Source organism: Styela clava, chromosome 5 (assembly GCF_964204865.1).
Source record: "Styela clava chromosome 5, kaStyClav1.hap1.2, whole genome shotgun sequence".
Taxonomy (NCBI): Eukaryota; Metazoa; Chordata; class Ascidiacea; order Stolidobranchia; family Styelidae; genus Styela; species Styela clava.
The window spans coordinates 4193892-4207150 of NC_135254.1; the positions used below are offsets into that span (position 1 = coordinate 4193892).

At 40.1% G+C, this 13259-nt stretch overlaps 17 non-coding genes across 17 annotated transcripts; all 17 read left to right on the top strand.

The window, feature by feature from the left end:
• Positions 1 to 548: 548 nt before the first annotated feature.
• On the top strand, positions 549 to 711 carry LOC144423083 (U1 spliceosomal RNA). The gene has a single exon (XR_013475580.1). It is a non-coding gene; the product is annotated as a U1 spliceosomal RNA (small nuclear RNA).
• A 591-nt stretch (positions 712 to 1302) lies between these two features.
• LOC144423132 (U1 spliceosomal RNA) lies at positions 1303 to 1466 on the top strand. Its single transcript, XR_013475626.1, has one exon. It is a non-coding gene; the product is annotated as a U1 spliceosomal RNA (small nuclear RNA).
• Positions 1467 to 2056: 590 nt separating this feature from the next.
• LOC144423136 (U1 spliceosomal RNA) lies at positions 2057 to 2220 on the top strand. The gene has a single exon (XR_013475630.1). It is a non-coding gene; the product is annotated as a U1 spliceosomal RNA (small nuclear RNA).
• Positions 2221 to 2809: 589 nt separating this feature from the next.
• Positions 2810 to 2972, top strand: LOC144424116 (U1 spliceosomal RNA). Its single transcript, XR_013476480.1, has one exon. It is a non-coding gene; the product is annotated as a U1 spliceosomal RNA (small nuclear RNA).
• A 591-nt stretch (positions 2973 to 3563) lies between these two features.
• LOC144423481 (U1 spliceosomal RNA) lies at positions 3564 to 3727 on the top strand. The gene has a single exon (XR_013475975.1). It is a non-coding gene; the product is annotated as a U1 spliceosomal RNA (small nuclear RNA).
• Positions 3728 to 4315: 588 nt separating this feature from the next.
• On the top strand, positions 4316 to 4479 carry LOC144423401 (U1 spliceosomal RNA). The gene has a single exon (XR_013475895.1). It is a non-coding gene; the product is annotated as a U1 spliceosomal RNA (small nuclear RNA).
• A 588-nt stretch (positions 4480 to 5067) lies between these two features.
• Positions 5068 to 5230, top strand: LOC144423417 (U1 spliceosomal RNA). Its single transcript, XR_013475911.1, has one exon. It is a non-coding gene; the product is annotated as a U1 spliceosomal RNA (small nuclear RNA).
• A 682-nt stretch (positions 5231 to 5912) lies between these two features.
• On the top strand, positions 5913 to 6075 carry LOC144423241 (U1 spliceosomal RNA). Its single transcript, XR_013475735.1, has one exon. It is a non-coding gene; the product is annotated as a U1 spliceosomal RNA (small nuclear RNA).
• A 587-nt stretch (positions 6076 to 6662) lies between these two features.
• Positions 6663 to 6825, top strand: LOC144424201 (U1 spliceosomal RNA). The gene has a single exon (XR_013476565.1). It is a non-coding gene; the product is annotated as a U1 spliceosomal RNA (small nuclear RNA).
• Positions 6826 to 7353: 528 nt separating this feature from the next.
• Positions 7354 to 7516, top strand: LOC144424081 (U1 spliceosomal RNA). Its single transcript, XR_013476445.1, has one exon. It is a non-coding gene; the product is annotated as a U1 spliceosomal RNA (small nuclear RNA).
• Positions 7517 to 8092: 576 nt separating this feature from the next.
• LOC144423249 (U1 spliceosomal RNA) lies at positions 8093 to 8254 on the top strand. The gene has a single exon (XR_013475743.1). It is a non-coding gene; the product is annotated as a U1 spliceosomal RNA (small nuclear RNA).
• Positions 8255 to 8743: 489 nt separating this feature from the next.
• LOC144424136 (U1 spliceosomal RNA) lies at positions 8744 to 8906 on the top strand. Its single transcript, XR_013476500.1, has one exon. It is a non-coding gene; the product is annotated as a U1 spliceosomal RNA (small nuclear RNA).
• Positions 8907 to 9496: 590 nt separating this feature from the next.
• Positions 9497 to 9659, top strand: LOC144423235 (U1 spliceosomal RNA). The gene has a single exon (XR_013475729.1). It is a non-coding gene; the product is annotated as a U1 spliceosomal RNA (small nuclear RNA).
• Positions 9660 to 10260: 601 nt separating this feature from the next.
• Positions 10261 to 10423, top strand: LOC144423084 (U1 spliceosomal RNA). The gene has a single exon (XR_013475581.1). It is a non-coding gene; the product is annotated as a U1 spliceosomal RNA (small nuclear RNA).
• A 591-nt stretch (positions 10424 to 11014) lies between these two features.
• LOC144423133 (U1 spliceosomal RNA) lies at positions 11015 to 11178 on the top strand. The gene has a single exon (XR_013475627.1). It is a non-coding gene; the product is annotated as a U1 spliceosomal RNA (small nuclear RNA).
• Positions 11179 to 11768: 590 nt separating this feature from the next.
• LOC144423138 (U1 spliceosomal RNA) lies at positions 11769 to 11932 on the top strand. The gene has a single exon (XR_013475632.1). It is a non-coding gene; the product is annotated as a U1 spliceosomal RNA (small nuclear RNA).
• A 589-nt stretch (positions 11933 to 12521) lies between these two features.
• LOC144424117 (U1 spliceosomal RNA) lies at positions 12522 to 12684 on the top strand. The gene has a single exon (XR_013476481.1). It is a non-coding gene; the product is annotated as a U1 spliceosomal RNA (small nuclear RNA).
• Positions 12685 to 13259: the final 575 nt, after the last annotated feature.

Below are 13259 nucleotides of genomic sequence, written 5' to 3' on the forward strand. Positions count from 1 at the left end.
TAGGTCAATGAGCGGCCACGTTGCTTTCATTAGTTGTGGCCGTATTGATCCTCGTTTGGGTGTGGTATATTTCTCATGAACAATCTTACAATCCATTCATTGATATTATTCCATGACATGCCTTGCCATTATCCAAGTTATTTCCTTTATCCAACCGTCTCTAGATTGATTCCTTATTTGCAGTTCCACATTCAGATTGTGTTGCCATTGATTGAGCAATAGAATGAGCGCCAAGATTTGGAAGTATCATTGTTTGCTGTCCAAGGTACGTATTGGGGCTGTGGCTCTTTGTTTATAGTTTAATATTTCAAACCCTGGCTCTTTGCTATTTCTTGTAAAGTTGTTCAGCTTCATTCTGCATCGGATGGCAAAGAACTCGCAATGTATCACATAAAAGATTTGAACGTAATGAATTGTATTCTACGTTACTGACAGACGAATTAATTAAAATTGCAACTTTTGCGCATATCGTTTTTATTGTTGAGAACTTCTTCTCAACATTTAGCATAGAACATTCATTCATGATGCGCAAACAATCGTCACAAATCATACTTACCTGACGAGGCAGTCAACCGCGATCACGAAGGCGGTTCTGCCTAGGCGAGGTTTAGTCATTGCACCCAGACTAAATTGACACTAGCGATTATCCCAAATGTGGATAACTCGGTCGTGTAATTTCTGCTAGTGGGGACTGCGTTCGCGCTATCCCTTTTCATATATTTGCTAACTACTAATAATCCTGTTGACTTTCGAGTTAGGTCAATGAGCGGCCGCGTTGCTTTCATTAGTTGTGGCCGTATTGATCCTCGTTTGGGTGTGTTATATTTTTCATGACCAATCTTACAATCCATTTATTTATATTATTCCATGACATGCCTTGCCATTATCCAAGTTATCCCTTTATCCAACCGTCTCTAGATTGATTCCTTATTTGCAGTTCCACATTCAGATTGTGTTGCCATTGATTGAGCAATAGAATGAGCGCCAAGATTTGGAAGTATCATTTTTTGCTGTCCAAGGTACGTATTGGGGCTGTGGCTCTTTGTTTATAGTTTAATATTTCAAACCCTGGCTCTTTGCTATTTCTTGTAAAGTTGTTCAGCTTCATTCTGCATCGGATGGCAAAGAACTCGCGATGTATCACATAAAAGATTTGAACGCAATGAATCGTATTCTACGTTACTGACAGACGAATCAATTAAAATTGCAACTTTTGCGTATATCGTTTTTATTGTTGAGAACTTCTTCTCAACATTTAGCATAGGACATTCATTCATGATGCGCAACCAATCGTCACAAATCATACTTACCTGACGAGGCAGTCAACCGCGATCACGAAGATGGTTCTGCCTAGGCGAGGTTTAGTCATTGCACCCAGACTAAATTGACCCTAGCGATTATCCCAAATGTGGATAACTCGGTCGTGTAATTTCTGCTAGTGGGGGCTGCGTTCGCGCTATCCCTTTTATATATTTGCTCTCGACCAATATCCTGTTGGCTTACAAGTTAGGTCAATGAGCGGCCACGTTGCTTTCATTAGTTGTGGCCGTATTGATCCTCGTTTGGGTGTGGTATATTTCTCATGAACAATCTTACAATCCATTCATTGATATTATTCCATGACATGCCTTGCCATTATCCAAGTTTTTTCCTTTATCCAACCGTCTCTAGATTGATTCCTTATTTGCAGTTCCACATTCAGATTGTGTTTTTCCATTGATTGAGCAATAGAATGAGCGCCAAGATTCGGAAATATCATTATTCTCTGTTTAAGATACGTATCGGAGCTGCGGCTCTTTGTTTATAGTTTAATATTTCAACCCCTGGTTCTTGCTATTTCTTGTAAAGTTGTTCAGCTTCATTCTGTATCGGATGGCAAAAAACTCGCGATGTATCACATAAAAGATTTAAACGCAATGAATCGTATTCTATGTTACTGACAGACGAATCAATTAAAATTGCAACTTTTGCACATATCGTTTTTATTGTTGAGAACTTCTTCTCAACATTTAGCATAGAACATTCATTCATGATGCGCATCCAATCGTCACAAATCATACTTACCTGACGAGGCAGTCAACCGCGTTCACGATGGCGGTTCTGCCTAGGCGAGGTTTAGTCATTGCACCCAGACTAAATTGACCCTAGCGATTATCCCAAATGTGGATAACTCGGTCGTGTAATTTCTGCTAGTGGGGGCTGCGTTCGCGCTATCCCTTTTATATATTTGCTCTCGACCAATATCCTGTTGGCTTACGAGTTAGGTCAATGAGCGGCCACGTTGCTTTCATTAGTTGTGGCCGTATTGATCCTCGTTTGGGTGTGGTATATTTCTCATGAACAATCTTACAATCCATTCATTGATATTATTCCATGACATACCTTGCCATTATCCAAGTTATTTCCTTTATCCAACCGTCTCTAGATTGATTCCTTATTTGCAGTTCCACATTCAGATTGTGTTGCCATTGATTGAGCAATAGAATGAGCGCCAAGATTTGGAACTATCATTGTTTGCTGTCCAAGGTACGTATTGGGGTCGTGGCTCTTTGTTTATAGTTTATTATTTCAAACCCTGGCTCTTTGCTATTTCTTGTAAAGTTGTTCAGCTTCATTCTGCATCGGATGGCAAAGAACTCGCGATGTATCACATAAAAGATTTGAACGCAATGAATCGTATTCTACGTTACTGACAGACGAATCAATTAAAATTGCAACTTTTGCACATATCGTTTTTATTGATGAGAACTTCTTCTCAACATTTAGCATAGAACATTCATTCATGATGCGCAACCAATCGTCACAAATCATACTTTCCTGACGAGGCAGTCAACCGCGATCACGAAGGCGGTTCTGCCTAGGCGAGGTTTAGTCATTGCACCCAGACTAAATTGACCCTAGCGATTATCCCAAATGTGGATAACTCGGTCGTGTAATTTCTGCTAGTGGGGACTGCGTTCGCGCTATCCCTTTCATATATTTGCTCACTACCAATAATCCTGTTGACTTTCGAGTTAGGTCAATGAGAGGCCACGTTGCTTTCATTAGTTGTGGCGGTATTGATCCTCGTTTGGGTGTGTTATATTTCTCATGACCAATCTTACAATCCATTTATTTATATTATTCCATGACATGCCTTGCCATTATCCAAGTTATCCCTTTATCCAACCGTCTCTAGATTGATTCCTTATTTGCAGTTCCACATTCAGATTGTGTTGCCATTGATTGAGCAATAGAATGAGCGCCAAGATTTGGAAGTATCATTGTTTGCTGTCCAAGGTACGTATTGGGGTCGTGACTCTTTGTTTATAGTTTAATATTTCAAATCCTAGCTCTTTGCTATTTCTTGTAAAGTTGTTCAGCTTCATTCTGCCATCGGATGGCAAAGAACTCGCGATGTATCACATAAAAGATTTGAACGCAATTAATCGTATTCTACATTACTGACAGACGAATCAATTAAAATTGCAACTTTTGCACATATCGTTTTTATTGTTGAGAACTTCTTCTCAACATTTAGCATAGAACATTCATTCATGATGCGCAACCAATCGTCACAAATCATACTTACTTGACGAGGCAGTCAACCGCGATCACGAAGATGGTTCTGCCTAGGCGAGGTTTAGTCATTGCACCTAGAGTAAATTGACCCTAGCGATTATCCGAAATGTGGATAACTCGGTCGTATAATTTCTGCTAGTGGGGACTGCGTTCGCGCTATCACTTTTATATATTTGCTCACGACCAATATCCTGTTGGCTTACGTGTTAGGTCAATGAGCGGCCACGTTGCTTTCATTAGTTGTGGCCGTATTGATCCTCGTTTGGGTGTGTTATATTTTTCATGACCAATCTTACAATCCATTTATTTATATTATTCCATGACATGCCTTACCATTATCCAAGTTATCCCTTTATCCAACCGTCTCTAGATTGATTCCTTATTTGCAGTTCCACATTCAGATTGTGTTGCCATTGATTGAGCGATAGAATGAGCGCCAAGATTTGGAAGTATCATTTTTTGCTGTCCAAGGTACGTATCGGGGCTGTGGCTCTTTGTTTATAGTTTAGTATTTCAAACCCTGGCTCTTTGCTATTTCTTGTAAAGTTGTTCAGCTTCATTCTGCATCGGATGGCAAAGAACTCGCGATGTATCACATAAAAGATTTGAACGCAATGAATCGTATTCTACGTTACTGACAGACGAATCAATTAAAATTGCAACTTTTGCGTATATCGTTTTTATTGTTGAGAACTTCTTCTCAACATTTAGCATAGGACATTCATTCATGATGCGCAACCAATCGTCACAAATCATACTTACCTGACGAGGCAGTCAACCGCGATCACGAAGATGGTTCTGCCTAGACGAGGTTTAGTCATTGCACCCAGACTAAATTGACCCTAGCGATTATCCCAAATGTGGATAACTCGGTCGTGTAATTTCTGCTAGTGGGGGCTGCGTTCGCGCTATTCCTTTTATATATTTGCTCTCGACCAATATCCTGTTGGCTTACAAGTTAGGTCAATGAGCGGCCACGTTGCTTTCATTAGTTGTGGCCGTATTGATCCTCGTTTGGGTGTGGTATATTTCTCATGAACAATCTTACAATCCATTCATTGATATTATTCCATGACATGCCTTGCCATTATCCAAGTTATTTCCTTTATCCAACCGTCTCTAGATTGATTCCTTATTTGCAGTTCCACATTCAGATTGTGTTGCCATTGATTGAGCAATAGAATGAGCGCCAAGATTCGGAAATATCATTATTCTCTGTTTAAGGTACGTATCGGAGCTGCGGCTCTTTGTTTATAGTTTAATATTTCAACCCCTGGTTCTTGCTATTTCTTGTAAAGTTGTTCAGCTTCATTCTGTATCGGATGGCAAAAAACTCGCAATGTATCACATAAAAGATTTAAACGCAATGAATCGTATTCTATGTTACTGACAGACGAATCAATTAAAATTGCAACTTTTGCACATATCGTTTTTATTGTTGAGAACTTCTTCTCAACATTTAGCATAGAACATTCATTCATGATGCGCAACCAATCGTCACAAATCATACTTACCTGACGAGGCAGTCAACCGCGTTCACGATGGTGGTTCTGCCTAGGCGAGGTTTAGTCATTGCACCCAGACTAAATTGACCCTAGCGATTATCCCAAATGTGGATAACTCGGTCGCGTAATTTCTGCTAGTGGGGACTGCGTTCGCGCTATCTCTTTTATACATTTGCTCACTACCAATATCCTGTTGGCTTACGAGTTAGGTCAATGAGCGGCCACGTTGCTTTTTCTGCTAGTGGGGACTGCGTTCGCGCTATCCCTTTTATACATTTGCTCACTACCAATATCCTGTTGGCTTACGAGTTAGGTCAATGAGCGGCCACGTTGCTTTCATTAGTTGTGGTAGTAGTGTGTTATATTTCTCATGACCAATCTTACAATCCATTTATTTATATTATTCCATGACATGCCTTGCCATTATCCAAGTTATTTATACCTTTATCCAACCGTCTCTAGGTTGATTCCTTATTTGCAGTTCCACATTCAGATTGTGTGGCTATTGATTGAGCAATAGAATGAGCGCCAAGATTCGGAAATATCATTATTCTCTGTTTAAGGTACGTATCGGAGCTGCGGCTCTTTGTTTATAGTTTAATATTTCAACCACTGGTCCTTGCTATTTCTTGTAAAGTTGTTCAGTTTCATTCGGCAATCGGATGGCAAAGAACTCGCGATGTATCGCATAAAAGATTTGAACGCAATGAATCGTCTTCTACGTTACTGACAGACGAATCGATTAAAATTGCAACTTTTGCACATATCGTTTTTATTGTTGAGAACTTCTTCTCAACATTTAGCATAGAACATTCATTCATGATGCGAAACCAATCGTCACAAATCATACTTACCTGACGAGGCAGTCAACCGCGATCACGAAGGCGGTTCTGCCTAGGCGAGGTTTAGTCATTGCACCCAGACTAAATTGACACTAGCGACTATCCCAAATGTGGATAACTCGGTCGTGTAATTTCTGCTAGTGGGGACTGCGTTCGCGCTATCCCTTTTCATATATTTGCTAACTACTAATAATCCTGTTGACTTTCGAGTTAGGTCAATGAGCGGCCGCGTTGCTTTCATTAGTTGTGGCCGTATTGATCCTCGTTTGGGTGTGTTATATTTTTCATGACCAATCTTACAATCCATTTATTTATATTATTCCATGACATGCCATTATCCAAGTTATCCCTTTATCCAACCGTCTCTAGATTGATTCCTTATTTGCAGTTCCTCATTCAGATTGTGTTGCCATTGATTGAGCAATAGAATGAGCGCCAAGATTTGGAAGTATCATTGTTTGCTGTCCAAGGTACGTATTGGGGTCGTGGCTCTTTGTTTATAGTTTAATATTTCAAACCCTGGCTCTTTGCTATTTCTTGTAAAGTTGTTCAGCTTCATTCTGCCATCGGATGGCAAAGAACTCGCGATGTATCACATAAAAGATTTGAACGCAATTAATCGTATTCTACGTTACTGACAGACGAATCAATTAAAATTGCAACTTTTGCACATATCGTTTTTATTGTTGAGAACTTCTTCTCAACATTTAGCATAGAACATTCATTCATGATGCGCAACCAATCGTCACAAATCATACTTACCTGACGAGGCAGTCAACCGCGATCACGAAGATGGTTCTGCCTAGGCGAGGTTTAGTCATTGCACCTAGACTAAATTGACCCTAGCGATTATCCCAAATGTGGATAACTCGGTCGTGTAATTTCTGCTAGTGGGGACTGCGTTCGCGCTATCCCTTTTATATATTTGCTCACGACCAATACCCTGTTAATACCCTGTTGGCTTACGAGTTAGGTCAATGAGCGGCCACGTTGCTTTCATTAGTTGTGGCCGTATTGATCCTCGTTTGGGTGTGGTATATTTCTCATGAACAATCTTACAATCCATTCATTGATATTATTCCATGACATGCCTTGCCATTATCCAAGTTATTTCCTTTATCCAACCGTCTCTAGATTGATTCCTTATTTGCAGTTCCACATTCAGATTGTGTTGCCATTGATTGAGCAATAGAATGAGCGCCAAGATTTGGAAGTATCATTGTTTGCTGTCCAAGGTACGTATTGGGGCTGTGGCTCTTTGTTTATAGTTTAATATTTCAAACCCTGGCTCTTTGCTATTTCTTGTAAAGTTGTTCAGCTTCATTCTGCATCGGATGGCAAAGAACTCGCGATGTCTCACATAAAAGATTTGAAAGATTGAGAACTTCTTCTCAACATTTAGTATAGAACATTCATTCATGATGCGCAACCAATCGTCACAAATCATACTTACCTGACGAGGCAGTCAACCGCGATCACGAAGACGGTTCTGCCTAGGCGAGGTTTAGTCATTGCACCCAGACTAAATTGACCCTAGCGATTATCCCAAATGTGGATAACTCGGTCGTGTAATTTCTGCTAGTGGGGACTGCGTTCGCGCTATCCCTTTTATATACTTGCTCACTACCAATAATCTTGTTGTCTTTCGAGTTAGGTCAAAGAGCGGCCACGCTGCTTTCATTAGTTGTGGCCGTATTGATCCTCGTTTGGGTGTGTTATATTTCTCATGACCAATCTTACAATCCATTTATTGATATTATTCCATGACATGCTTTGCCATTATCCAAGTTATCCCTTTATCCGACCGTCCTTGCTTGCAGTTCCACATTCAGATTGTGTTGCCATTGATTGAGCAATAGAATGAGCGCCTAGTTTCGGAAATATCGTTATTCTCTGTTTAGGGTACGTATCGGAGCTGCGGCTCTTTGTTTATAGTTTAATGTTTCAACCCCTGGTCCTTGCTATTTCTTGTAAAGTTGTTCAGCTTCATTCTGCATCGGATGGCAAAAAACTCACGATGTATCACATAAAAGATTTGAACGCAATGAATCGTATTCTATGTTACTGACAGACGAATCAAATAAAATTGCAACTTTTGCACATATCGTTTTTATTGTTGAGAACTTCTTTTCAACGTTTAGCATAGAACATTCATTCATGATGCGCAACCAATCGCCACAAATCATACTTACCTGACGAGGCAGTCAACCGCGATCACGAAGGCGGTTCTGCCTAGGCGAGGTTTAGTCATTGCACCCAGGCTAAATTGACCCTAGCGATTATCCCAAATGTGGATAACTCGGTCGCGTAATTTCTGCTAGTGGGACTGCGTTCGCGCTGTCCCTTTTATATATTTGCTTAGGTCAATGAGCGGCCACGTTGCTTTCATTAGTTGTGGCCGTATTGATCCTCGTTTGGGTGTGGTATATTTCTCATGAACAATCTTACAATCCATTCATTGATATTATTCCATGACATGCCTTGCCATTATCCAAGTTATTTCCTTTATCCAACCGTCTCTAGATTGATTCCTTATTTGCAGTTCCACATTCAGATTGTGTTGCCATTGATTGAGCAATAGAATGAGCGCCAAGATTTGGAAGTATAATTGTTTGCTGTCCAAGGGTACGTATTGGGGCTGTGGCTCTTTGTTTATAGTTTATTATTTTAAACCCTGGCTCTTTGCTATTTCTTGTAAAGTTGTTCAGCTACATTCTGCATCGGATGGCAAAGAACTCGCGATGTCTCACATAAAAGATTTGAAAGATTGAGAACTTCTTCTCAACATTTAGTATAGAACATTCATTCATGATGCGCAACCAATCGTCACAAATCATACTTACCTGACGAGGCAGTCAACCGCGATCACGAAGACGGTTCTGCCTAGGCGAGGTTTAGTCATTGCACCCAGACTAAATTGACCCTAGCGATTATCCCAAATGTGGATAACTCGGTCGTGTAATTTCTGCTTGTGGGGACTGCGTTCGCGCTATCCCTTTTATATATTTGCTCACGACCAATATCCTGTTGGCTTACGAGTTAGGTCAATGAGCGGCCACGTTGCTTTCATTAGTTGTGGCCGTATTGATCCTCGTTTGGGTGTGTTATATTTCTCATGACCAATCTTACAATCCATTTATTTATATTATTCCATGACATGCCTTGCCATTATCCAAGTTATCCCTTTATCCAACCGTCTCTAGATTGATTCCTTATTTGCAGTTCCACATTCAGATTGTGTTGCCATTGATTGAGCAATAGAATGAGCGCCAAGATTTGGAAGTATCATTGTTTGCTGTCCAAGGTACGTATTGGGGCTGTGGCTCTTTGTTTATAGTTTAATATTTCAAACCCTGGCTCTTTGCTATTTCTTGTAAAGTTGTTCAGCTTCATTCTGCCATCGGATGGCAAAGAACTCGCGATGTATCACATAAAAGATTTGAACGCAATTAATCGTATTCTACGTTACTGACAGACGAATCAATTAAAATTGCAACTTTTGCACATATCGTTTTTATTGTTGAGAACTTCTTCTCAACATTTAGCATAGAACATTCATTCATGATGCGCAACCAATCGTCACAAATCATACTTACCTGACGAGGCAGTCAACCGCGATCACGAAGATGGTTCTGCCTTGGCGAGGTTTAGTCATTGCACCTAGACTAAATTGACCCTAGCGATTATCCCAAATGTGGATAACTCGGTCGTGTAATTTCTGCTAGTGGGGACTGCGTTCGCGCTATCCCTTTTATATATTTGCTCACGACCAATACCCTGTTAATACCCTGTTGGCTTACGAGTTAGGTCAATGAGCGGCCACGTTGCTTTCATTAGTTGTGGCCGTATTGATCCTCGTTTGGGTGTGGTATATTTCTCATGAACAATCTTACAATCCATTCATTGATATTATTCCATGACATGCCTTGCCATTATCCAAGTTATTTCCTTTATCCAACCGTCTCTAGATTGATTCCTTATTTGCAGTTCCACATTCAGATTGTGTTGCCATTGATTGAGCAATAGAATGAGCGCCAAGATTTGGAAGTATCATTGTTTGCTGTCCAAGGTACGTATTGGGGCTGTGGCTCTTTGTTTATAGTTTAATATTTCAAACCCTGGCTCTTTGCTATTTCTTGTAAAGTTGTTCAGCTTCATTCTGCATCGGATGGCAAAGAACTCGCAATGTATCACATAAAAGATTTGAACGTAATGAATTGTATTCTACGTTACTGACAGACGAATTAATTAAAATTGCAACTTTTGCGCATATCGTTTTTATTGTTGAGAACTTCTTCTCAACATTTAGCATAGAACATTCATTCATGATGCGCAAACAATCGTCACAAATCATACTTACCTGACGAGGCAGTCAACCGCGATCACGAAGGCGGTTCTGCCTAGGCGAGGTTTAGTCATTGCACCCAGACTAAATTGACACTAGCGATTATCCCAAATGTGGATAACTCGGTCGTGTAATTTCTGCTAGTGGGGACTGCGTTCGCGCTATCCCTTTTCATATATTTGCTAACTACTAATAATCCTGTTGACTTTCGAGTTAGGTCAATGAGCGGCCGCGTTGCTTTCATTAGTTGTGGCCGTATTGATCCTCGTTTGGGTGTGTTATATTTTTCATGACCAATCTTACAATCCATTTATTTATATTATTCCATGACATGCCTTGCCATTATCCAAGTTATCCCTTTATCCAACCGTCTCTAGATTGATTCCTTATTTGCAGTTCCACATTCAGATTGTGTTGCCATTGATTGAGCAATAGAATGAGCGCCAAGATTTGGAAGTATCATTTTTTGCTGTCCAAGGTACGTATTGGGGCTGTGGCTCTTTGTTTATAGTTTAATATTTCAAACCCTGGCTCTTTGCTATTTCTTGTAAAGTTGTTCAGCTTCATTCTGCATCGGATGGCAAAGAACTCGCGATGTATCACATAAAAGATTTGAACGCAATGAATCGTATTCTACGTTACTGACAGACGAATCAATTAAAATTGCAACTTTTGCGTATATCGTTTTTATTGTTGAGAACTTCTTCTCAACATTTAGCATAGGACATTCATTCATGATGCGCAACCAATCGTCACAAATCATACTTACCTGACGAGGCAGTCAACCGCGATCACGAAGATGGTTCTGCCTAGGCGAGGTTTAGTCATTGCACCCAGACTAAATTGACCCTAGCGATTATCCCAAATGTGGATAACTCGGTCGTGTAATTTCTGCTAGTGGGGGCTGCGTTCGCGCTATCCCTTTTATATATTTGCTCTCGACCAATATCCTGTTGGCTTACAAGTTAGGTCAATGAGCGGCCACGTTGCTTTCATTAGTTGTGGCCGTATTGATCCTCGTTTGGGTGTGGTATATTTCTCATGAACAATCTTACAATCCATTCATTGATATTATTCCATGACATGCCTTGCCATTATCCAAGTTTTTTCCTTTATCCAACCGTCTCTAGATTGATTCCTTATTTGCAGTTCCACATTCAGATTGTGTTTTTCCATTGATTGAGCAATAGAATGAGCGCCAAGATTCGGAAATATCATTATTCTCTGTTTAAGATACGTATCGGAGCTGCGGCTCTTTGTTTATAGTTTAATATTTCAACCCCTGGTTCTTGCTATTTCTTGTAAAGTTGTTCAGCTTCATTCTGTATCGGATGGCAAAAAACTCGCGATGTATCACATAAAAGATTTAAACGCAATGAATCGTATTCTATGTTACTGACAGACGAATCAATTAAAATTGCAACTTTTGCACATATCGTTTTTATTGTTGAGAACTTCTTCTCAACATTTAGCATAGAACATTCATTCATGATGCGCATCCAATCGTCACAAATCATACTTACCTGACGAGGCAGTCAACCGCGTTCACGATGGCGGTTCTGCCTAGGCGAGGTTTAGTCATTGCACCCAGACTAAATTGACCCTAGCGATTATCCCAAATGTGGATAACTCGGTCGTGTAATTTCTGCTAGTGGGGGCTGCGTTCGCGCTATCCCTTTTATATATTTGCTCTCGACCAATATCCTGTTGGCTTACGAGTTAGGTCAATGAGCGGCCACGTTGCTTTCATTAGTTGTGGCCGTATTGATCCTCGTTTGGGTGTGGTATATTTCTCATGAACAATCTTACAATCCATTCATTGATATTATTCCATGACATACCTTGCCATTATCCAAGTTATTTCCTTTATCCAACCGTCTCTAGATTGATTCCTTATTTGCAGTTCCACATTCAGATTGTGTTGCCATTGATTGAGCAATAGAATGAGCGCCAAGATTTGGAACTATCATTGTTTGCTGTCCAAGGTACGTATTGGGGTCGTGGCTCTTTGTTTATAGTTTATTATTTCAAACCCTGGCTCTTTGCTATTTCTTGTAAAGTTGTTCAGCTTCATTCTGCATCGGATGGCAAAGAACTCGCGATGTATCACATAAAAGATTTGAACGCAATGAATCGTATTCTACGTTACTGACAGACGAATCAATTAAAATTGCAACTTTTGCACATATCGTTTTTATTGATGAGAACTTCTTCTCAACATTTAGCATAGAACATTCATTCATGATGCGCAACCAATCGTCACAAATCATACTTTCCTGACGAGGCAGTCAACCGCGATCACGAAGGCGGTTCTGCCTAGGCGAGGTTTAGTCATTGCACCCAGACTAAATTGACCCTAGCGATTATCCCAAATGTGGATAACTCGGTCGTGTAATTTCTGCTAGTGGGGACTGCGTTCGCGCTATCCCTTTCATATATTTGCTCACTACCAATAATCCTGTTGACTTTCGAGTTAGGTCAATGAGAGGCCACGTTGCTTTCATTAGTTGTGGCGGTATTGATCCTCGTTTGGGTGTGTTATATTTCTCATGACCAATCTTACAATCCATTTATTTATATTATTCCATGACATGCCTTGCCATTATCCAAGTTATCCCTTTATCCAACCGTCTCTAGATTGATTCCTTATTTGCAGTTCCACATTCAGATTGTGTTGCCATTGATTGAGCAATAGAATGAGCGCCAAGATTTGGAAGTATCATTGTTTGCTGTCCAAGGTACGTATTGGGGTCGTGACTCTTTGTTTATAGTTTAATATTTCAAATCCTAGCTCTTTGCTATTTCTTGTAAAGTTGTTCAGCTTCATTCTGCCATCGGATGGCAAAGAACTCGCGATGTATCACATAAAAGATTTGAACGCAATTAATCGTATTCTACATTACTGACAGACGAATCAATTAAAATTGCAACTTTTGCACATATCGTTTTTATTGTTGAGAACTTCTTCTCAACATTTAGCATAGAACATTCATTCATGATGCGCAA